Source organism: Pteropus medius, unplaced genomic scaffold (assembly GCF_902729225.1).
Source record: "Pteropus medius unplaced genomic scaffold, Ma_sr-lr_union100, whole genome shotgun sequence".
NCBI lineage: Eukaryota > Metazoa > Chordata > Mammalia > Chiroptera > Pteropodidae > Pteropus > Pteropus medius.
The window spans coordinates 6,087,172-6,110,962 of record NW_024349799.1 but is presented as its reverse complement, the minus strand read 5'-3'; the positions used below and the strand labels follow the sequence as shown (position 1 = coordinate 6,110,962).

Here is a 23,791-nt window from a genome sequence, read left to right as displayed (position 1 = left end):
TATAAATTTTACCAAAAAAATTTCTAATTATCATTTTACCATCGAAGATCTGTTATCAGTACAAGAGTAGACATAGGAATTTAGCTTATATCTTTATTTTCCTTATGAGAAAATTAAGACCTAGGAGAGGAAGTAGGGCTGCTAGATAAAATACAGGACACCCAGTTGAATTTGAATCCCATGCAATATTTAGGACATAGTTATACTAATTAATTATTCATTATTTATCTAAAATTCAAATCTAACAGGGTGTCCTGTATTATTTTTACTTGCTAAACCTGGAAATCCTAAAAGGAAATGACTTCTTTTTATTTGACTTGAAGTAACTGTTGCTTTTTTTTTAATCATTTAAAACAAAAACTAAAACAAAAACAGCCTCCCTCAGGAAAATGGTGAAGAAAATTGAAATCATTCAGCACGCCAAGTACTCTTGCTTCTTCTGTGGCAAAACCAAGACAAAGAGAAGAGCTGCGGGGATCTGGCACTGTGGTTCCTGCATGAAAACAGTAGCTGGTGGTGCCTGGACCTACAACACCACTTCTGCCGTCACAGTAAAGTCTGCAATCAGAAGACTGAAGGAATTCAAAGACTGGTAGAAGCTCCACAAGTTGAAATATTGCTAGCCTATAGTAAATGAGTAACTGTTGCCTAATGGTAGAATTAAGGGAAATCAGTTCTGACTGTAGTAGGTGTTTTTTGGTTTTTTTTTTTTAAAATATTCTGTGCTCTCTTTTAGTACATTATAACACAATCCATCAAGCATATAAATTCATAGTTTGGATGCCTACCATCTTCAAACTCCACCTCTAATTTTAATTCCATTATTCTAGATTCTGTTATTTTTTCCTTTAGATCCCAAAGTTTCTTCTCCCTCTATACCAGCAGTTGTCAAACTTTTTGGTCTCAGGACCCTTTACCCTTAAAAGTAATTGAGGACTTCAAAGAGTTTTCATGCATGTGAGCTATATTTATCACTATTTACTGTACTAGAAACTAAAGTTGAGAAAAATTATAGATATATTTATTAATTCACTTAAAAATAATAAGCCCAGTACATGTTAATATGAATAATATATTTACTTTAAAAAAAACCTATATTTTCTAGAGTAAAAAAAATATAACAGGAAGAATGGTAATGATTTACATTCTTGCAAATCTCTGATGTCTAGCTTAACAGAAGACAGGAGATTCTGATATCTGCTTCCGCATATGATTTGTTGTAAAATAATTTGGTTGAAGTATGTGAAGAAAAAGCAGCCTCATACAGACATGTAGTTGAAAAAAGGAGGTATTTTAAGTAGGCTTTGGAGATAATTGTGGTTATTTTTCTTTGATGATACACCAAAAACCAAGAAGTGGTAGTTTCTTAAATGTTAGTTGCAAGATAGAATCTGAATCTCATCAATAAACTTTTCATACTCTGTTACATTAAAGTCATTGGTCTTCATGCACTATGAATGAATCATTTACTCATGAATGATTTTACACCATTATTCACTGGTAATTTGAAAAATATTGGTTCACTGAGTCATGTAGATCTTCCAAATGTTGGCACATTTCATTATACAATATAAAAAAAAATCACACTTGTTAATATCACTAGCGATGTGATTTAAAAAAAAAGTCTTAAAGTTTTCCAAAATTCTATTTTTGCTTGGAAGCTTGACTTTTATGATTGGCAACAAATATTATATTAGCTATTGGCTCCCTTTTTTCATCACTGAGTAAATGTCTTCCAAATATGAGTAAACATAACTCGTCTGTCAGTAATATTTTCAAGTAAAAACAAGGGTTTGTGAAAAAAAGCAGCTAGTTCAACTTGCAACTCAAACAATTGCATAATAATTTCCTTGAGATAGCTGTTGTACTTTGGTACACAACAAAAGGGCTTTATGAACTTTTTGTTACACAGACCATTAAAGTGGTCCTGTACTCAAGAGTTGAGATTTAACGAAAGTAATAATTTTTACTGCTTCATCAAAGATATTCTCAAGTGAAACTGACTGTATATGTTGTTGTCGTATTTTCTTTTTACTGTGAGTGTGTTTCGGTGAAGAATGCAAAGACTACTATTACAGTTTGGTGATAACAGTTTTATCTATCATTGCTTTTGAACCATCAGGGCAAATGTCAACATAGTGAAAAAGTCAAATAATGTCTTAGTATTGTTTAAAAAAATAGTTTTGCCTTATAGACCCTCAGAAGAATGCTGAGAACTTCCAGAGGTCCCTCCAAGTTGAGATCTACCGCTCTATACCACATTTGCGCTAACATACTCATAATCAATTGAAATGCTTACCAGGAAACTCAAGCCCAAACTCATTAAGAGGGCCAACCCCTTTGTTTCAACTCATCACAATAGTACATAAACCTGCAGAGATGCCTCTGGAAGTCATTTTCTTTCTTAATTATCAAAAGATAGCTATGGCCTACATAGAGGAAACTAGACTGTGAACAGCTCCCAAACACATCTTGTTCCTTGAGCCTACATGTTCCTTGGCCCTTTCCTACCTCTACTACATAGTCCTCAAATCTCAGCTAAGCATTACCTTTTCTGGGAAGCTTTCACAAATATCCTAAGACTGTATTTCCACAGCATTGTGCTTACCACCAGTTGGAAGGATTAGGATGGAGGTAGGGAGAGAATAACATTATTACAAGCCTACCATATTTTAGGCATCATGCAGGATATTTAACATTTAATGCTTACAAAAACTGTGTAATAATATTACAGGTGAGGAAACCAAAGTTTAGAGAAGTTGAGTAATGTAGCTAGTAAGAGGAAGAACTGTCTGAATCCATAGCATGTGTTCTTTATTCTTGATCATGGCTTAGTTTTCTATTGCTTAGAAAAATTTTATTTTGTTAAAAATTTTCTCATCTCATCATTTATGAAAGGGTTTATTTTTTAATGAAAGGGTTTATTTTTTAATGAAAGAGTTTAAATCAATAATGTTTTTGATTACTTTTAGCATTAAAATTAAAACAATTAAAATTGCATTAAAAGTTTGTGAATCTAGATTCTTTATGAACAACTGATCTTTTATTTGGCAATTTATATAGAGATAATCAGAATTTTTTACACATTTCTGAAAACCAGAGAGGGCATAAGAAAGGCTGAAATGGAGATAGGGTAGGAGATGATCAGAGGCAGGAAAGCTATATTCAACCCATTTGTTAAAATCATCAGATGGCTAGAAATTGATATTTGAAGTAAAGTCATACTATTTGAAAAGCCAGGAATAACTACACTTTCAAAATCCAAGGGCATAAGTTTGAAGGAAAACAAGATGGAGAAATTTGTTCTACCAAAAATCAAGATCTATTATAATGCTATAGTAATTAAGACAAAAAGCATAAAGTGAAAAAAAGTGATGAATTTGACTATTTTAAATATTAAAACTTCTGTTTATCAAATGACACACCACAGAAAAGATGAAAAGGCAAGACACTGACTAGAAAAAGAGACTTGTAATACACAGAACCAACAAAGGATAAATGTTCAGGATATATAAAGAATTTCTACAAATCTGTATGAAAAGACAAATAATTACCCTGCCCCACAAAAGGACAAAAGTTGTAAACTTATATTTCATAGAAGATGAAACATAAATGGCTAATAAAAAAATAGATATTAATCCTCACTAAGTAATCAGGAAAATGAGTGTTATGATGCTAAGTATTGGTGAGACAGTGATGCAGAAACTACTGGTGAGAGTGTAATTTGGTTCAAATAAATAGAAAAAGTGAATAGATATTTACTTTTGAGATATGCTTTAAAAAATTCTTGCATGTGTGCACAAAAAGATATGTACACGACTGTCTCTAGCAGCAATGTTAATAATAGCAAAAAATAATAAACAGACTAAAATGTCCATTGACAGGAAACTCAAAAGTAGATTATGGTATAACCATGCACTGTCATACCATACAGCAGTGAAAATTAATGAGACCTACATATATCCGTGTAGATGAACCTCATACACAAAATGTTGAGAGAAAAAGAATACACAGTATGATAACATTTATATAAGGTTTAAAAGTTGATATTTATACTCTATATTGTTTAGGGATACACACATGTGTATTAAAAACATACAGAAACACTTAGAAATGATAAACACCAGATTCCCTCACCTAAGGGACTGGAAGGAGGATGCAACTGGGGAGGAAGGCATATAGAAGGCTTCGATTTTATTGCTAATGTTTCATTTCTCAAGTTAGGCAGTGAGTATAGAGGTGTTTGTTACATTATTTTTTTTACAAGGTTTTCTATGTCATAATAAAATTTTTAAAATCCCAAGGGCAAATGCCTGAAAAAGTCATTCTTTAGTTATACTAAAGATATAAATATACTCTCTAGGCAGCCAAGAACTTTTTCCTATATTCAGAATATTGGTTTTGAACAATTAATTGCTTTAAAGAATAGTTTTAGGCAAAATAACACAAAACCTCATTCTCACTAAGTTTCACATTATGTGCCTTCTGGATTAAAATAATGCAACGCAGAATCCGGATTATGTTACGTGAGGTCAGGGGAAGAAAAATAGTGATACCTGGAAAATAGCATAGGGAAACAGACCCTGTATGCACAGTTTATTTGTTCACGTTTGTAGCAAGGAGTAAGGGAAACATGAAAATACCTTGGTCATAAATTCTCATGTAAAAGACAAAGAGAAATTCTGGAATATTATGAAACTATAAATTACTTCTGCTGAAAGGGTAGAATTTGCAGTATCCCCTTAACCGAGGTTTCACCTCCCCACTTTTGACAGAATAACTCCTGTTCTTTGGAGAAAAACACATGAAATAAATGTAAAACCCGAGAGGGAAATCATCTAATATGTACACCACCTGCCTAATAAAATGAGAATAAATTTGGCTTTTTGGCTAAGTAGATTTGCTTATGTTTTAACTTCGTTAGAGGCACATGCCATCTAAATTACATATATATTTTTATTTCAAAAACCCAACGTGAAGGGACAAAAAAATAATTTCATAATGTCTAAATGGTTTGCTTTCAAAGCAGACATTATACAATAGAATTTATGTTTATAAAATAAGCCACAATCAGCTCTTAGGTTAACGTGGAACCATGTCCATTTATTAACAATGTTAATGAGATTCTGAAACCTCACAGTTTTTGAGACGCCAGCTCAGTCCTGGGATCTCAAACCTGTAAATGCTGAAATACAAGATTACACAGACACATACTTTTACTTCAGGGATTGCCAGTAGTTTAGTTACTGAGCTAATGGCTGCAGGTATCAAACAATGACCACTCAAAAGTAAACATCTCTACCCTTTTAAAACTCTCTTCCTCCCAAATCCTAGAAGACGGCAGGCCTCATGAAGAGCTACCTGCAAAACCCTTCTTTTGAAGAAATACACAAATGAGTCAATCCTCTGTTAAAGGATTTGTTAAAAACAAAGTTCCAGGAAGCCACGTAAAAATGATTTGTGAGGCTGCTTGATGCCTGACATTTAAAAAAAATACCCTTTCTATGCCCCCATTTCAAAAACATGCATCTGCAGGGAACTTGACTGCTATTTAAGACTAAATGCTGGTCTCAGATGGGTATTTGAGGCGTCTATTCAATCTGAAGTTTGCTATAACCAAGACCTAAACCATAAAAAGGGTTGGTAATGAAAAATGGAGAACTTTAATGTCAGATCCAGGTCCCTATCTTGACTCCTCCAGCACCTTTCCCTTATGCATGGTTACTGCCGAAGGGAGGTGTGGGAGACGCAATTAGTCCCTCTTCGCTAGCCAACGTGACTCACTCCAATGGAACCTTGCAGTACCTTGGAGTTGCTGGTTTTTGCAGTTGTGTTGGTAAGATATGAAGCTAAAATTTCAAGAACCCACTCGGATGGTATTGCTTTGGCTCTGTTCCATTCATTATATTGCAGATAGAAACAAATATATATTTGCTGATAGAAGCAAATATATATTTTCCAATATTCTATATTCTGTGCAAGAGAAAGAGTGGCCATTGTTTGAGTGTCAAAAGAGGACCCTTTTTTTTTTTTTTGGTGCTAATTAGGTTTTATGTTGATTATTGGGAAGAAAAATCACAAGAAAATTAATTCAACAAGATTTTATTATGAATAATAATAGCTATGACTTATGAGGGTTTACAAATTAGCCACTCTGCTTGGCACTCTTCAGACACCGAATTGTGTAATCCTCAGAATTTCAAATAATGTGAATATTATCTCTGTTTTACAAATGAGGCAGCTGAGGCACTGAGAGATTAAGTAAAATCCGATCTAGCTCATAAATTCACTAAGTGGCAAATTTGGGATTTGAATCCACATTTAGCCAAACATTAGAACCCTTTTCGCTACACTATAGTGCTTCTTCAGAGTTATTTTGCATGTGAACTACTAAAAATGCTGTGAGATTAAAACACTTGGATATGTTAAAACATTTTCCTGAATAGTGTACTGTAGTGGTAGGCACCAAAATCTCCATTCTGTAGTTGGAATAAAGTATGAAGCGGTTCGTTATTTAGTCTAACATTATACTGTAAGGAAGCTCTGTGGTCTTGACTTGACCCTTTGACTTTACAGCTCTTAGAAAGTTATAAAATACTTCTTATATGACTCCTCTTATTCACCCTGTGTTTGATCTGGCAGCAATAGTTTACAATATCTCCTTTGTTTCCAAATAATGTTAAGTAACAGAAGGAAGAAAATTAGTTGTTCTCCCCCACAAAGTCATAGATAGAACAATACGTTGGCTAAAAGTCCAAAAAAAAAAAAAAAAAGTATGAGCTCTTTTTAGAATTAATTCATTGAAAGAACCATTACAGTATCTATGTCCCTTTCCATCAACCTTCCCATCTGGAATTTATTTTTTAGGCACTCATTGCTTCTCACAGGTTCAATGTTACCCATTTCACACCATTTAACTATTGAAAGCACTTGAAATTCCGGACCCTAGAAGCAGAGCCAGTGTATTTCCCTGTGATGCAGCTAATGTGTCAGACTTGTAAAATAGCTCTTAGTGGCAGGCCTCCATTTAGAGAAAGACGGAAACTAGCTTTAAATACTTAGAGCTTTAATATCTAGTCCATTATACTGAAGCAGGGTCTTGTAAAGAGTCAATTATGGGATACTTCTGATTTGATCCACATGCAAGGGAAATCCGCTTCTTTGCCTTTAAATCCCTGTTATAAGTGTCTTGTTTAAATAATTAGTGACACTTTTTCTTTGATCAAATTGATTCATATTGTTATTCTTCTATGCTAATTTAAAACTTAATCCATGTAAAAGTCTATGGCAGATTTTAATCTCTCATGGAGAAAGCTTTCCCAAAGAATGAAGTTTTCTAGAAAACATTTTAATTTTTAAAACATAGTCATTTGGTTGAAAATAAATTAATTTTTCTATAAGAGAATTTGTGAGTCAATCACAAGCCAAGATGGTAATGTTATTTTTTTATATGTGATGTATTTCACACACGCACACACACACACACACACACACACACACACACATACACATAATACATAATACATGCTTAATAGCATGTTTAAGCAACTAATATTACTAAAGGCAATCAAATGTAACCTCATTTTATGGCTTGGGGACTAACAAGTTTATGTGTATTTGCAACATACTCATAAAGAATTGATAAGTATAAATAAAAACAAAATGCCAGACTTATCAAATTCATATTTTAAAAAATTACAGTTGGTCAAAACACTGGCAAACTGGTAGTTTCATGCACTACTGGGAGGTATTAAATAATAGTTCACTGAAAGGCTTTTGGAAAAATTTATCAAAGGCCTAGATTTAGCAATGACACTTCTAAGCAATTTAAGAATCTAGTTTCAGAAAATAATTACAATAAGAATTTTGTTATAGAGGTATTTCAACTCAGAAATACTGGGGAAAATTTTAAAGAACAACAGAAGATTGATTAAATACATTATATTTTTATTCACCATTGTATCCCAAGTATTTATTGAACAAATGAAGGAATAGATATGCTTTTAAAAGGGATATTGGACACAAATATTTTATGTTAAGGCAGATAGTCATAATATAAAATTTCATTTTTATTTTAAAAATGCATATATGTGAATATAAAATTTGTCAGGTTATATATCAAAGTTAATAATGGTTATTTCTCATGACAGACTAATTTTTATTTTCTTGTTTTCCATCTCTGAATTTTCTAAATTTCCTATAATAAACATATATTGCTTTTATAATAATGGTGTCATTTCAAACATTTTTGTAAATTTTAAATGATTTATACGAGAAATATATTCTCACAAAATTTTTAAAAATACATAAATAAAATGCATAAATATTGAAAAGTTCTTTATGTTCCTATCTCCAACTATACTCCCTTTCCAAGATGTAACTACTATTAATAGTTTGATATATCCTTCTTGACCATTTTTCTACATATTTTATCATATGTGTGTACATTTTTAAAAATTTTTTATTTTGTTTATAAATGAGATTGCATTTCATGAATCCATAGAACCAAGGTCTACTTAGTCTTCATGAATATTTATATTTCTCTTTTGTTTTTAATGCTTCCATAAACATCCTTATACATATTTCAACACATACAGGTACAAGTATTTATCTGGAACAAAAACCAAAAAATTGAAGTGATAGGTTGATGAGAACTTAAAATCACCTTCCAACCTCCACTAGTTCTCAATGATTCATGTAGGTACCTACTGCTTACACTCATCAACAGTGGACATTACTTATCTTTTTAAATTTTAGTTGGATGAACAAAAAATGGCACCTTATTGTTACTTTTCCTGATTATTAGTGCATTTGAACACCTTTTCAGATGTTAACTAGTCATTTTAATTTTTTCTGTTAATTGCCCTTTTTACTTTTGGATTATAATTTCTCTAATTGCTTTGTGGTACTCTTTATATTTTGCATGTTACCTTTATTTATTACATATGTTGCAATTATTTTCTCCCTGCTATTTTTTTCTTTCCTTTTCAAAAAAAATTTGAGGTATAATTTACATATATGAGTATACAATTCAATTTTATAAAAGCTTGTCTATCACCATGCCACCTTGAACATGTCTATTCTTGTCTGGTCTCCCAAGCTAAGCAGGGTCGGGCCTGGTTAATACTTGGATGGGAGACCACCTAGGAATACCAGGTGCTGTAGGTGTTAAAAAAAATTTATAAAAGCTTACACTTGTGTCATTTTTTAAAAACTTTATGTGTTTTAAGTTGTACAGAAGTATTTGTTTACTGTCAATCTATTTTATGGCTTCTAGACTTTTCATTACACTTAGGAAGGACTTCAACAGACCAAGTTTAGAATATTCTTTTATGTTTTTTCTGATACTTATTTTTCATTTTCTATATTTAGCTTTTAAACCTGTTTAGAATTTAGTTTGTATTAGATATGAAATTGTGATAGGATTTTGTTTTATTTTTCTAAATTACTTCAGTGGTATTTTCTCACTCATATGTAATACCATTTTTATCGTAAACTTAGTTTCTTTATATGAATGTGTCTGTTTCTGAGCTCTGTATTTGTTGCTTTAACTTAATTGTCTATTTTTGCACTATTGTCACAACTTTTTAATTATCATAGGTTTATAGGATACTTTCATAACTGGCAAGGTAATACCCCCTCATTTTTCTGTTTCTAATAGTTCTCTTATCGTCTCATTCAGTTTCTCTTCAATAAATAATTACAAATCAGCCTACCAAGTTCCATGAAAAATACTGAGATTTTGACCTAGATTACATTAAATTTACGGATAACTTGAAAGCTGATATCTTTATAATATTGGGTCTGCCAATACAAGAACATGGTATTTATCTCCATTGATTCTTTTTTTTTTTACTTTCATTGAAGTTCAGTATTTTATTTACATAAGTCATATTTTATTTATTTACATAAGTCATACACATTTCTTGTTAGGTTTATTCCTAGGCATTTATCTATTTCATATAATGCTGGGATATAAGAAATCTATTGATTTTTCTATATTGATCTTTATTTAGCTACTTTGTTAAATTAAATTCTTATTAGTTTTAGAGCTGTTTATTTTTCTAAGCAAACTATCCCGTGGTCTGCATGATACTTTTGTCTCTGTTTCCAATATTTATTATTCTCATTTTTTTCCTTTTCATATTGCATTGGCTTTCAGTATAACAGTAGTTATGTTGAATAGCCTACCTGGTTCCAGATTTTGAAAGGAATGCTTATATGTTCGCTGCAAGTTTTTGATAAACTTTATCAAGTTAAGGAAGTTTACTTCTATTCCTAATTTACTAAAATTTGTTATTTTTTTGTGTATTTAATGAGGAATGGTGCTGAGTTATATTAAATGTTCTTTTTTGAGATGGGGATTGTTGAGGTTACCTTCTTTTCTTCTATTAATCTGATAATTTATAGAATATTAAATTATCTGTATTCCTGAGATAAATCTTAATTGGACATAACGCACTTATCTTTTAATGTATCACTGGATTTGATTTGTGAATATATTACTTAAATTTTTGAATCTTACATAAATGACATTGCCCTTGTCTAGTTTTGGTTTCACCCTAGGAGGCTGTTAGGAAGCTTTAGCTCATTCCTTATATTCTGAAGCATTTTATCTATCAAAAGGAACAGTTTTGCCTTAAGGCTTTGTAGAACTCATCTGTAAAAAAACTAGGCTTGATGCTTTGTTATAGAACTTCTTCCCACTTCTAAAATTTCTTTTATTTTTGATTAAATTGTTTATTTTATAGAATAGATTTTGCTAAGTTATACTTTTGTAGGAAGGCTTTTATTTCATTTAGATTTTCAAATTTTTGGTATGCAAATACAGCTTTAAATCTTTTTCAGTGTGTTTACTTCTTTTTTTTTTTTTTTCTTCTGAATTGGCTTTGCCAAAGCTTTGTATATTTTACTGGTCTCAAAATAACCCTCCAATTTTTTGTTTTATTGATTGGATCTACTAATTTGGTCATTTCGTTAATCTCTGCTTTCATTTTGATTATTTCCTCCTTTTAGGACTTATTGTATTGGTTTTTCCTTCCTAGTTCTCTGAGTTGAATGCTTAATTAATTCATTTTTAATCTTTCTTATTTTCCAACAAATGCAGTTAAGGCTCCAAAATTTTTCACAAATATCACTCTGTCTGCATCCACAAGATGTTTTGCTTTTATTGGCTTCCATTTCTAAATAGTCCATAATTTGATATAATAACATTTTTTTTTCTATGCACAGAGATTTGGGGAGAGGGTAGCTATCCTTTAACTGTTAATTCCTAATCAATATTTTTATTGCACCATAATCAGAGATTGGTAGAATAAAATATTTTTATTATTCTGGTATTTGTTAAAATTTCCCTTGTAGTTTAACACACGGCTAGCTCTAACAATCTTCCTTGATTGCTTGAAAAAATGTGTATTTTGTCTTTGTTGGGTATAATATTCTATGCGTATCATTTAGAACAGGTTTGTTTGATTGTGTAATTTACATCCTCTATATTGTTTTTTGTGTGTGTGTACTTGATTATCTGATTTCTGAGAGAGAATTGTTAGAATCTCTCATTCAGTGGATTTGTCAATTTCTCCTTGTATTTCTATCAAATTTTACTTAATAGTATATATTTCAAACCTATATTCTTAGTTGATAAAAGTTCAAAATTCTTATTTCTTCTTGGTGCGCTGTACTTTTTATCAATATGGAAAATCCTTCTTTGTCCTTTTGGTTGCTTTTCACTTTTTAGACTGAAACTAGTATTTTGTCTGAAAATAAAATTGCTGTATCTGCTTTCTTTCTGTTAGCACTTACATGGGATAGATTTTTCCATTTCTTTATTTTAAATGTTTCTTTATCATTTTATAATATATGTTTCTTGTAAATAGCAATATAGCAAAATTTTTGAAAAACCAATTGGAATTTTTATCTTTTAGTTGGAGAATTTAACCTATTTACATTAATTGTGATACTGGTATATTCAGACTTAATCCTGCTGGTTTATTATATGTTTTCCATTTACTATGATTTCTTACTGTTGCTTTTTTCTTCTTTATTGCCTTTTGGGTTGATTTAGTTCTCCTTTTTCTCTTTATTGTCTTGGAAACTATATATTATTATTTTTTTAATAGCTACTCTTACACTTTTAACATTAATTTAAATTTTTTTATGTTTCTATCATTTCTTTCTATCAGTCTATGTATCCACACACCTCTTACTCCCAACAACATGAGTCTTAGTAAGCATTTAGTCACTTCCCTCTACTTTCCTGTTTCCCCTTCTATTGCCCATGCTGAAATTATCTGGTATTTTACTAACGGATTGTTGTTAATTATTTTTATTATTCATGAACATCATTAGACCCACTTTAGGTTTTGTTTTTTGCTTATAACTTGTTTTTTTTTTATATATCTCGTATAGTCCTATGAATTCCTTTGGTGGGAGAAAGAGCTGAGTTGCATTGTTTAGTAATTCTCTAAATAGAAGGTTGATGGATGATAAGCTTCCAAGTCTTACCATGTCTGAGATTGTCTTAATTTTGCCCCCTTCCCCCTGTCCCAATAAAATGTGAATTTAGCTGGGAATAAGATTTAGTTTTAACATAATTTCCTCTCAGTCTATTGAGGTATTCTTTCATTGTTTTTTGTTATCCAGCCTTCGTAATGAAACATATAATGCCAAGCTGATATCTATTCCTTTGTAGATTATTTGTTTTTTCTTTCCTTATCCTTGGTATTCTGATGTAGGCCCTTTCAATCTGAAGTCTTCTATTTTCTTTAGACCTAGAAAATTTTCTTTTATTATTTCTTCGATTATCTTTTTCCTTTTATCTTTTGTGTTCTCTTTTAGGGATTCTTAAAAATACGTAATCTGATTAACTTTTATTCTTTCGAATGTATGTTTTCTTACATTTTATGATTTGGGGGGAGGAGAAGTAGGCATATAACCAGATCACAACCTTAATTCAATCTCTCTACACATTATTAAGGAAATTTAAAAATAAATTTCAAATTACACCTTTGACGTGATTGAATTTGAGCTCTGGCTATTTTCTCAAAGAATCTTATTTGTCTAACTTTTGATAGATTCTCTGAAGAGAATCTTATGGTAGTTTTCACTCATTGAGCTAGTATTTATTTAGTGCCTAATTTTTGTCTGGCATTGTTCTAGGTCCTGAAGATCCAAAGTTGAAAAAAGGCACAAGTATATAGTCTGACATAGTTTCTCAATCTTGGTACTATTAACATTTTTGACTGGATAATTCTTTGTTGTGGGAGGCTGTCCTGGGCATTATGGTATGCTTAGCAGCTTCTCTTGCTTCTACCTATTAGATGCCAGTAGCACTCTCCCCTCCCCTGTGTGACAATCAAAAACATCTCCAAACATTTCCAAATGCCTCCAGATGGTCAAAACTGTCCCCTCTCCCCGCAAAGCACTGGTCTGGTAGAAGAAATAACTAATCTAACAAAGGGAGTATGTTATTGGAAGAATATATACAGCATAGAATTGGCACAAAAAGGGTAATAGCTAACTCTATCTGGAGTTCAGGAAAGACTTTAAGAAGCAGAAGATCCTTGGCCTGAGTCTTAAAGGAAGAGTTAGGTGTTTGTCAGGCAAACAAGAAAGACAGAAGGAGAAATTGTAATATTAGAAAGAAAGCATATGAAAACAGAAAAGTGAAATAGTTTGATCTATTTGGAGAACTCTAGTTCAATGTATGGTTGAAACATAGATTTGAGAACTGTGGTGAATGGAGAAGGAAGCAATAAACCTGAAGAGGTAGTGAGAGACAGGGTTATAAAGGAACTTGCAGGCCATGCTAAGAAAATTTGGCTTTTATTGAGTCATGATGGTAAACCACTGAAAATATTAAGCAAGAAAATGGCATTTTAGAAGGGCAATTTTTTAAATAGGCAGGGAATGGTTTAGAAGGAGGTAAGATTGGAAATAGATTAGTTGGAAGACGGTTACAATAGCCAAGTTAAGGGCCTAAACTAGAGCCGTGGTGGCTAAAGAGATGGGAAATGGCACTAGCATTATGTAGGAGGTAGAACTGATAAGATTTAGTGATTGCTTAGCTATGTAAGGAACTGAGAGGAGTCAAAGACAATGTCAGATTTTGGTGATAAGAGAGGGTAAATGAGGAAATTCTTAGTGAACCGTGATTACAGGCAGAAAATTCAAATAAAAACCCCTGGGACAAAAACAAAAAACAAAACCCCCAAACCCACCCTGAGTATCTTATAGATCCATAGGTCTAAACACAATAGACAGTAAGTAAATTGGCAGTTATTAGAAAACCAGAACTGACCTCAAAAAACTTTGAATTATTTTCTAAATATTTTCTTGTGGTCTTTTTATTCCAAAACTTCAAGAGAATACTTCAAGAGAATACTTCGAATATATATATATATATTTCAAATGGCCCACTGTTGAGTCAACTCTTCTTTTTTTCCACTGGAAAATAATTTTTATTGAGACCCTACCAGCTGTACAATCTGTTCTTGACATTAAGCTCCTTCTTTCTTTGCAATTCAGTCTTTCTTAATGGTCCCATGAATGCTTTCTTTTCCTCCACTGTCTGGAAACAGCCATGGCCAAATTTGGAGGTAGTGTCAATGAATTTAAAGCCAATCTTCTTGAGGGCCTGCTGTTTGGTTTGCACCAACAAGAACTTGCTGAGAGTGAGCACTCGCTTCTTGGTTCCCATCACACAGCCTTTCAGCATGATGAAATCATTGGTCACTTCACCGTAATGGACAAAGCCACCCAGAGGGTTGATGCTCTTGTCAGATAGGTCGTAATCAGCGGAGGCATTGTTCTCGATGAGTTTGCCATCCTTGATGAGGTAGCCCTGGCCAATCTTACAGATCTTGTTGATCTCAGTGCGGCGATGATAGCCTTTCCACCCAGCCTAGGCCACAGAGAAGGCCACTCGGGCAGGATGCCACGCCCTAATACAGGTAACCTTGCTCAGCCCTCAGTGGGTCTTGCAGGGCAGCTTCTTGCTGTGCCAGCGGCTGGTGACCCCTTTGTAACTTTTGCCCTTGGTCACTCCAATCACATTGATCATCTCATCCTGTCCAAACACTTGGTTCACAAGGACCTGCTGCTGCAGCCTCTCACAGGCCCAGTCCAGTTTTTCAGCCACAGTGCCTCCATTCACCTGAGGTGAGCCTTCTCCTGGTGTAGAGGAAGCAAGTGCATCTGGGTGTGGATGATGACACGGATAACCTGGCAGTACTTGTTCATGCTGTTGAAGTCCTTCTCCAGCTGCTTCTTGCCATCATCATCCTGCCACTTCTTGCAGTATTTGGTGAAGGCTTTCTTCTTAGATTTATGCCAGTTCTTATAGAAGCACCTTTTGCACTCATCTCTGATATGCTCAGCAAAGATGGTCTTGAAGGTACAAAGTCCTCAAGGGGTTTCCACGTAGCTCACAATGCCCACAATCACCATGGACGGAGTCTCCACAATGGTCACAGTCTCTACAACTTCCTTCTCATTCTCCTTGGATCCTGGACTATTTACCTCCTGCACGATGTAGGTCACGCCAGCCTTGTAGCCCAGTAAGGCTGTGAGGTGGACAGTCTTGGAAAGGTCATCCTTGGGGAAGCTCTTCACCTTCCCATGGTTCCGGGCTGCTGCATTTCTGAGGTGAGAAGCAGAGAACTTCCTGGGAGTAGAGAACTTACTGTGAGACATCCTACCGCCAAGTGCTGCCGGTAGAGCAAGTTAACTCATTTTTGACACATTATTTTGGCTGTTACCCAAGACTGAAATTTTAAGCCAAGATTAGGCAATGAGGACTAACATTTTTTCACTTACTAATGACATAAAAATAGACAGTTCTACAAGTAACTAATGACTAAGTTCTACAAGTAACCATAAATGCCCAATCATTTAAGGGAGGAATAACTTTGCAGCATCTTAGTTGAAGAACTATGGTACTGAGGACCTCTACTGTTGAGAATATGAATGACTTCAAAGTTAAAATTAAATATTCAGTGAAACATCAGACAGGCATGGATAATCTACAGCCTGCCCAAAGTTCAGGAATTATTTTCAGAGGCACACAGATAGTTGTGTCACTGGAGCCTACACAGAAATGCTTATAAGGTAGAATCTAGGTCTCCTCCCACCTCCTGGAATACGTCTTCACTTTCAGGTACTCAGCATCCTTGTGCTGTCTTCTGGCCTATGAGTCTGTATTCAACCCAATTTCTACAAACATAGAGGAGGTTCACACCATCTCTAGAACCATATAATCACATTCACAACATGCAACGTGTGCAATTTTATTTTTACAGTTTTTCTAAGGCTTTTTCGAGGAACATTTACGCAATTTAATGTTTACGCAATTTAAATCCATTGATATTAAGAGTTGGAAGTAATCTATTGTCTAATTTCTTCCAGTCTATGCTTCGATGCCTTAGAAAGGGGAGAGAGTGTTTCTTCTGTACAACCTCTGCCTCTAGAAAGAAGAGTTCCATCTAAAATGATTAATATTTAGAAATAAAAAATTGTCAATAGAAATATTTCCTTTTCCAGATAAATTTTCCTTTAGGTAGTCTACCCAGATGGCTACATGTTGACTAAAAGCACCAGATTCTCCTACAATTTACTCCCTAATAAAGTCTGAATCCAAAAGATGTTTGATTCCGCCAAGCCATTGAGCCTAGGACATTTCCCTTCAGATTTTCTTACAGTTATCACAAAAGATTTTTAAACAGTACGATTATTTTTAAAGTGGTTGTGTGTGTGTGTGTGTGTGTGTGTGTGTGTGTGTGTGTGTGTAGGAGAGAGAAGTTTTTCTTAGATGCCACAAGCTATAGGACTGGGAAAGGTTTATTTTGTAATTATATTTAATATATGCATAGGTATGGCCTTTTATATAATGAACTTTCTTTTTAAGGTCACCTTAGTTTCACTTTTTCCATGATATTCATTTGTAGCAATTAAACTGACCCAAGGACCTCTCCAGGTATAGTTTGACTAATAACTATCAGACACACTAAGGCTTGAATTTGGGTTCTGCTATTTATTAGTTTATTGTTCAAGTTACTTAACCTCTCAGACTCTGTTTTCTCCTCTGTTAAAAATGGGGGGATGCAATATTTACTTTGCAGGTTTTATGAAGTTTGAATAAGTTAGCATCTATGAAAACATATATGATGGAGACTGGCACAAAATTAATGCTCAATATATCTAAGTTTCCTTTCTCTTCCTTTCACTTCTCTTTATAAAGAACACAATAGTCACTTCAAAGTGAGAGTTATCTGTGTTAAAAAAAAATGCCTAGGTAGGGTCCTTTATCAACATCATGTTTTCAAGTCAAATGTGAGTCAAATAAAGTTCATCTCTCTATCAGGTTGTGTTCTTACCACAAGAAAGGTAGTCAAATTAGAGTTGATGCCAATAAAAGGAAGTGGGTATTAGAGGGTTTGGTTGTATGCATAAAGTACCAAAGGCATAATCCATTTTGTATAAGGAATTCAATAGAATTACAAAAGAGTTTAGTCAGCTCCCACAGTCACCTGTGAATATGTGGTTCGGTACAGGGGTTGATGAGAAATCCCAAACACAGAGGAAGATCATACCATCTAAAGCACCGTTTAATCACATTCACTACATGTAACATGTACATTTAGACACCCTTTGCAAAGGAAGTTCAACAGCTCCTATGACTCACCTTTGAAGATTCAGAGTTAGGTCATCCCATCACAAACTTTTTTGTTAAAAAGATATCTCAAACCGTATGCAGAAAACCATATACTGTAATATAAATTTAAGCTAGTACATAAACGTATTTTTACATTGCCAGGAGATTTTGTTGTTTTCGATGCTTAGGGTGAAATGTAAAAGCTGACTGCTCCTATTCAATTTGAAAATGAAGTGGAAGCAGCAATCTGGTTGAAGGAACAGTGGGTTAACAATCAGGAAATCAAGGATCTAAACTTTGCTCATGTCATTGTATATCAGTGGGACCTAGGATGAGTTCTCTAAATACAGTGTTTCAGTTTCCTCACCAAAATGCTCTAAATAATTCTGGCTTATATCTCAAAGGGAAAAGATAATAAGCATAAAATACTTTGCAATCTTCCTTAAGACAGTGTTGCATAAATCCCAATCATTACTACCACTAATACACTAGGATAATAGTACCTGCAGGGAGAGAGAGAAAGAGAGAGAGCAAGGAATTAATCACCTCAAATCCTTCAAGTTATGTGTCAAGTCAAGGGCAAGTGAAAGATATACAGACTTTAGAACTGCTGTCAGATTGATTTTATATAAGCCGCAAGCACTCACTGTGAACATTTTGCTTCTCAGAAAATGATTCTGAATTCCAAATAACCTCATTGCTATGAGAAATATGGTCTTGACTAGCTTCCTCTTCTGAGGCTTTAAATTGTGGCAACAGTGTTGTGATCCCCACTTAAGCTGAAGTACATGTGCAGGATTGTGCTGTCAACATAACCAGGAGGAAAGATGCTTACACTAACTAAGAAAACCATTTCCAGCTAGGATTAGAAAATGTCTTCCTAAATTCAAACTATAACTTTTATCTTAGATTTCACCTCCAACTCACATGGTCATATGCAGATCAAATGTTTAGACTGATAAATGCAGATCGCTTGTTTAAGGGACTCACTCATTGACAGAGCCCAGAATCCAAAGGTGATTAGTCCACTAAAGAGGGAAGATGAGCACCAGACAACCTTGTTTGTCATTTTGCCACTTAATCACATAAATCCCTTAACAAGAAGTTCATCTGCATGGCAGGAAATTAAACATGGACAAAAATAAAACCAGAGCTCCCAAATCAGTTCAGACACCTGTTCCATGAGAGCAAATGCGATAAAATTGTGGGTAGCATTTTTTTTTCCTGTAAATATTCTTAAGGTTTTTGACACACATACTTTGGGATGCATTTTCATAAGGGTGCTGCTTTTTCTACAATGTAGATAAAAGTTACATTCCAGGTAAAAAGCAGACTAGATTCTAATTGAAAACAAATAGAGTATTTTCTAACTGTGTTACTAAATCATAAGTAATATATTTCCTATTTCAAAAGGAAGCCCATTTAGAGATTTCTTTTAACTGCATCAAAAACACTAAAAGAGACCTATGTTTCTACACACACACTGATATTTAATTCTGATCAAATTTTCCTCATGATTTTTACATTGTTTAAATGAATTCTTGGTAAGACAGACTTTTAAATCCTAGTATATGAGAGTATTATTTAAAAATATTTTTATCCAAATGAAAAATATCAATTTAAAGAATGTAAATTTTTTTCTTAAAAAAAAAAAAAACAGACACAGTCTTGTGCCATCATTTGATAACTGTTTTTCTCCTATGTTCCGTTTTATAGTTAAAACCTCAGATATAAAAACATGTACAAATCAGTTAAACATTTGAGAAAATGTTAGTGAAGAAATAAAGCGGAAAATGCTCTCTTCTGAGAAAAATCTACTATTTACAGGCAGTGGTAATTAAAATTTTTTAGTTTAAAAATAATTTTAAATAGAAAATCTTTCATTAGAGTTAACTTTAAGCAGACTTCAGTTTTCCTTTAACAGTGCAAATGTATAGAAAAATCCCAGAGATGTTCAAATGCATCAGGCACCTATAGAGCAACATCCAAACAGATACAACTCAGAAAAGCTACATGGAGGTTTTTCGTGGCTACCGGAGGGAGTCAGCTCAGAGTACCACAACTCTTTTCAAAACATACCAAAGTAGGGAATAAAGCATTCAAACACAAAATGAGCAGTCAACAAGAGTTGCAAAAGAGTCTTTTACCTAATTAAAAGCTTAAATTTACAGAACTTCAGAGCATTGCCGTGTTAGCTTAACTTTGCCAAAATAATCAAGCAGAATGAAGCAAAACAAATAGGGGAACAACAAGCCTACCACTCTGGTTTTGATTTGCTGCCCATTACAGTTGAGAGGTTTGGCCTGCTTGAGCAAGGCTGCTTTCAAACGTCTTCCAAATGCCCTGTAATGACACCTAATTTTACATTTAACTCTTGGAGGGAAAAGTTGTTTTCCTTGTGATAGTATTTGTTCTATTTGAACATTATCAAACTCTTTGTTCTAATCCAATGGGTGGGTGGGGGGGGAACATAATAAGGCTCATCTAGAGGCTTTTCCTAGTTAGGGAGGTGACTGAAAAGATTTAGGTCTTTAGCCTGTCTTTAAATCTTCTAAATGAAAGATGATTTACAATTAAGCTATGAAAATGTGAACACTCTCAAGTCTGGAAAGTTTCAGTCTGAATTCAGGTATCCTAAATCAATGCAAAAGACTCTGTGTCACAGAACCAAATCTTACAAAAATCAGCCTTTATGCTCAATTCTTGTTAATAAATTATAAAGGGTTTACATACTATGTTTAAGTTGAGCTAGTTTCAGCTGAGACGCTATCAGTATTTCCCCATAATATGTCATGAAAAGAATAATAGGGCTTATATTTAAAGCTAAAATAGCATGAAGTGCTAGGAAATTGTCACACAAAGATCATTTTCCTTAAGAAAAAAATGATTATACTTTTAATATCTGATAAATTGAAATAGGAAGATAAGTTTTGCTAGGCTATTCAGAAGACTTCTCCAGGTTTAGTTGCAAATTAAGGTATATATTTACAAACGGAACCCTCAGAATTGTTTAAATTTTCAACCAGTTTCGGATTTTTGAGTTTGGAAGTCTCATGAGCATAAACTTCCCTTCTCTGTACTCAGTCAATATCTTTGTCCTTGTTTGGAGATCTTATTTCTGTTCAACAAGCTATACAAGTAGAAGAAAGACCATGGTTAGAATCCTGGATTTGGAGCCAGGCTATATAACTTTAGGCAAGTTTATTTTCACTGGAGCTCATTTTTCTTGCCTGGAAAACAATAGAATTGGACCAACTATCTCTAAGATTTCATTCCAGTTTAAAATCTGAGTTCTCAGCAAAGGAAGAGTACTGGGCAATGGCACTCACATATCACATTACCCGGGTCTCTCAGCAGATCTTGCTATAAAACTACCCAACCAACTGAATGTTGAAACAAGAACTAAAGGCCAAAAAACTAGATTTGAAAAAAAAAAAAAATGAGGCTTAATAAACTAGACAGATCAAATCTAGAGAGAGAAAAGTATATAGAAAAAGTTGTTGCACATGGCGTAGGTATGCATAAGTTCCACTTCAGATAGTAGAAAAAGAAAGAGAGAATACAAACCCAGAAAGAAGCGTGTGACAAGAATGAATTTTACAAAGCTGTGTAGAAGTGACACTGTCCACAAATAAAGAGATAAAATTTCTCAAAAACGAGGGTGATGTACTCACACTTTTTTTGTCCTAGAGACGATATAGGTAGTGGCTAGAACACTGAACTACGATGCAGAAGACAGATGCTACTGTAGTTTAGATTCTGCTATTTATTAGGAACATGTGACAGAGAAGTCACTTCACCTGTCTAGATGTTTTACTCATCTGTAAGAAGAAGGGGTGAGGCTTGATCTTTAAAGTTCCTCAGCAATCTTAAGTTTTATAATTTGACGTGATTAAACAAAGGCATCCTTCAATGAAGTTAGCTGGGAATCTAAGAAAGGCCTTAAAAGTTAAAGATAATAATATCCACTTCATTCATTTTAGAAAATTTAATGAAATGTTAACTGTGAAAGTGTTTTAAGCTGCAAAATGCTATACAAATGATAATGGTAGATATTATTTATCAGCATTTCAGAAAAATGAGGAGTTAATATCGATGAAAATTTCAGCAACGTCATAGTTAACACGTACTTTCTGAGTAAATAAATAGATTCAAAGTAACATGTCCAACCTCATAATGAGAACATTGATAAACAGATTTGAAGATGGAAGCGGGGAAATCCCATATCCCCATTGTGGAGAATGTGGGCAAATAGGAAGCCTAGTTCAATAACAAAGCAGGAGAATGTTCGAAAGAATTATTTTTTCCCCCACAGAAGACTTTCTACCTTGAAGATCTTTTGGTTTCAAAAAACATTTAAGTGTCAGCTATGTGCAAGACTTTATGTTAACTTCTCAAGCATGGAGAATAGGTGTTCTAGGATAAATAAGACAGTTCCTGCCCTCCAGCAGCTTACAATTAATTTGGGTGAATAACAAATACATACCAACTATAATATTATGTGACAAGTACTGTAACAGAGTAGGACACGTTTAAGAGCTTTTACTTCTATTTTTAAACAGTCATGTACCTCATAAAGATGTTTAAGTCAACAACTGACCAACAACGGTGGTCCTATAAAATTATAATAGAGCTGAAAAATTCCTACCCCCCTGGTGACAGTGTAACCATCCTAATGTCATAGCACAACACATTCCTCACATGTTTGTGGTGATGTTGCTGTAAACAAACTACTGCCCTGCCAGTCATATAAAAGCATAGCACATACAATTATATACAGTACTTGAAAATGACAGAAAAGGACTATGCTATGATTTACATATTCACTATACTATACTTTTATCATTTTAGAGTATACCGTTTCTGCTTATATATAAAATTTTCTTTTTGCTGCAAAATAGTATGCTGTGTTATTAGTGGGAATAATTCTGTTTGAGAAGGATGAAGAGAAAAGAATGGAGAATAGTTTTTGTAGGAGATAATATTTGCTATTCTTTGAAAGATAGATAGGGTTTCATTAAGCTAAAAGGGTAAGAAAGGCATCCAGATGACTGAGAGAGTGTTCCAGAGTGAAAGTATAAGTGAGAACCAAAATCCAAGAGACAAAAATTGAGTGACCAAGTAATAGTTAAAGTTTTAATTGTTTGAGCGTTAAGAGAAGTTATCACCTTCACAATTACAACGCATTTTTTTAAAGGTGGTATTCTTGGGCAGATTTTTTTATATAACAGCATTGTCAACTCCAAAAAGTGTCAACATGAATACATGTTTTTTGCTGGGTATTTTACAAAGGAAATGTAAAAAGATAAGAAAATGATCCTTTCAGAGCTTAAGTGTAGACTAATGCGGTTTAGGAGACATCATACACTTTAAAAAAATATTTCATGTCTTAATTTGAACTCTAAAGTGGGCTTAACAGCATCGCTGCCTACAATAAATCGTACCAAAAGTTATGTAGTTAAATATATATATTTAGGGCTTGGACTCTTAGTCTAACTGAAATTATGTTTAAGAGGTTTCGCTTCTATTTTTAAACAACATCAGGCATGTAGCGGAGTTAACTTTTCTCACTATGGCTCCAGCATGAATCTTACTTCCATCTTTTCCCAGTGCATTCTTTTAGGGATGTGGTGTATATTTTACTTGCTTTTCTGTCACATGTGACTGCTCGCTAATTAGCCAGGTTGAAATATCTTTCCAAACCTATCCTCACCATGAGTTAATCAACCTAAGTAGTCGCTTTTGAGTGCTGCAATGTAAAGCATACTATCCCGGACACATTCCCAGATCCTACTGGCTTAGGTCCAGAGTTTGGAACTGGAAATTCAATCAGAACCATGCTTTTCTATGGAATTTGACCTTATATTATTTTTAACACATGCAGTCCAACAGAAACAAATAGCCATGAAAAAGAACCTCACATATTAAGCACATAGCAAGCTGTTAGGTAAACGTGCCATATTATGCCAAGTATATCGCTGCTATGAACGACATTATCCTCCAGGTCTCTCATGGAGGAGATTCATTTAGCATCTTTGCTGTTAGAAGATATAAACCTATCCATTTGAATACAGCTGAGTAACACTAAAGCAGGTGATTTGGTCTAGGGATCCTTTGGAGAAGATGAATCTAGAGGGATGG

At 33.7% G+C, this 23,791-nt stretch overlaps 1 pseudogene; it reads right to left on the bottom strand.

The window, feature by feature from the left end:
- Positions 1-14,470: 14,470 nt before the first annotated feature.
- On the bottom strand, positions 14,471-15,693 carry LOC120621142 (60S ribosomal protein L3-like; annotated as a pseudogene).
- Positions 15,694-23,791: the final 8,098 nt, after the last annotated feature.